Source organism: Fukomys damarensis, unplaced genomic scaffold (assembly GCF_012274545.1).
Source record: "Fukomys damarensis isolate Sample0158 unplaced genomic scaffold, DMR_v1.0_HiC HiC_scaffold_1, whole genome shotgun sequence".
Classification (NCBI taxonomy): Eukaryota; Metazoa; Chordata; class Mammalia; order Rodentia; family Bathyergidae; genus Fukomys; species Fukomys damarensis.
Window position 1 is genome coordinate 54810427 of NW_022900913.1, and position 2161 is coordinate 54812587.

Genomic DNA, 2161 nt, shown 5'->3' on the forward strand with positions numbered 1-2161 from the left:
CTATTTTTGTTAGGCTTCTCTGGGAATACTTTTTATTTATTACCCTATTTTTTCACGTCCTTAAAAATAACACATTAAGGGTACAAAAGTTTTACACATGATGGAAAATGATTGTAACAGAAATGGATTTCACTGAGTATAAATACATTTAATTTCTTTTGTAAGAAAAACTAAAATACTCAAGATAATTATTTAATGGTTGCCTATTGAATTGGTCCACATAATATGTGGGGAAGAAAACAATTTCTAGCCTTATTGCCAAATCTAGACCTCTGGTTGATTTTTCTTTGTAAGTTATTTTCCAGTTTCCCAAATTAAGTTTCTTAACCATGTATATTATTTTCCTTTAAAATACAAACATTTTAGAAGAATTATAGCCAGCCTTCAGTTGTAATCCCTGTACCCCTGTACCATACCCCACTCTTTCTTCTTCTTCTTCTCTTTTTTTGGTTTTTTGAGACAGGGTCTCACTATGTAGTTGAGACTGACCTGGAACTCACTATGTAGCCCAGGCTAGTCTCGAACTCACAGTGATCCTCCTGCTTCACAACCTCCCAAGTGCTGGGGTTACAGGCACACCCTTTATTTCTTAATCCACCCCCCCCTTTATGGGATTTAATGGGAAAAATATAAAAAACTGTCACTGGTCAGCTGGCTCTTTTTCCTATGAATCTGTCAGTACCATATTACATCTCTTGTGCTCAAAGATGGCCACAGAGCCTGAGTATACCAGGAAAACCAATATTTGCATTACAGGTTGCTCCTGTCCTTCTAGACACTTTTCCTACCTGAGTGACTAACCTAATTTTTCTAGTTCCATAAGTACACAATTAGTTTAGTAACAATCACAGAGTACCATGTACACTCATGGTGTAAGCTAAAAATTGACACAGACTTCTAGGAGCTTTGTTTATACCGATTACTTAATCTGATTGTATAGATTGACTATTTGAGTGGAAGGAATTTCCACCCTGTTTAAATGATGGGATTCTATCAAGACAGCGCTCATGATCATGACCTTTTGGGTAGTGTTCTTAAACAAAATTCTGCAGAGACTAAATAAATGTTAGAGATGATCCTCCATTTTCAATTTTAACCAATTCTGTCCCCTTTCTTGAGACCCGCAACCCTTGTGCATGCTTCCTCAGTCTTGTGGTGGGACTGGATACAATTATAACCCCTCCGCCCAGCACCATTTTCCATGAAGTTCAAAAAAAAATTTTTTTTCTTAATGTTACATATCATAGTGAATGGTTTCCCCAGTGTATATTAATGTTTTAAGTGTCTCCAATAGCTTATGAAGTTTAGGAGCTTTCCAGTACTCATTTAATAAGATTTAATCAGTTGCTAATGGAAATTTTACCACCTTTCATTTTCCCTCTTTTACCAAATTTCAGCTCTCAGGAGCTGCTCTACAATTCTAGAATTGCTTTTCTTGCCTCTCTTTAGTCTTGCTCAGTAATGATATTGTGAATTAGGATAATAACTTTTTATTTTTTTGGCACCTCAGATTTAAGAGAAAAGATCCTGCTTCCGTTGGAAAGAAACAGAAGCTTTTATCTTTTCCAACAACACACCAAAAGCAGCCTAGGGATGAGCATTCTTTGAAAGCAATTAGGTTATTCACCTGGTATTAAAATATATTTACTCTTTTTAAAAATCTGTGACTTTATGAAGTTAATTTAAACAGCAGCATCAGAAACTGAAAAGGGAAAAAAAAAAAAAAGAAACCGCTTCTCTGCACTTGTTTGGAGCTCCCCAAAACAGGAGCCATGGGGAAGAGGCTCAGAGGGGGCTGCCCTTTCGAGAACATGCTGGGCAGGCAGCTCAGTCACGCTTTCCCACACTGCACACAGCCCTGATCTTTCCATCCTGGAAAGAAGCAGCCCTGAGTCTGGTCGAGAAGCATTTCACACTCCTCTCTTGTTCTGAATGGTGTTTGTGTCAGTCTGCAGCTGTGTATGGTATTATGTCTTATACTCCTGCATCACTTCTATCCTATCCAGTCATATCTAATGTAGAAAATTAGTTTCCAGTGAAAGTAATATGTAGTGCTTTTATGATATTTGTGTGCAATATCCCCTCTTCCATTGAGGATATTTGATGTAAAGGAAAAAAAACCAAAAAAAAAAAAAAAAAAAAAAAAAAAAAAAAAAAAAAA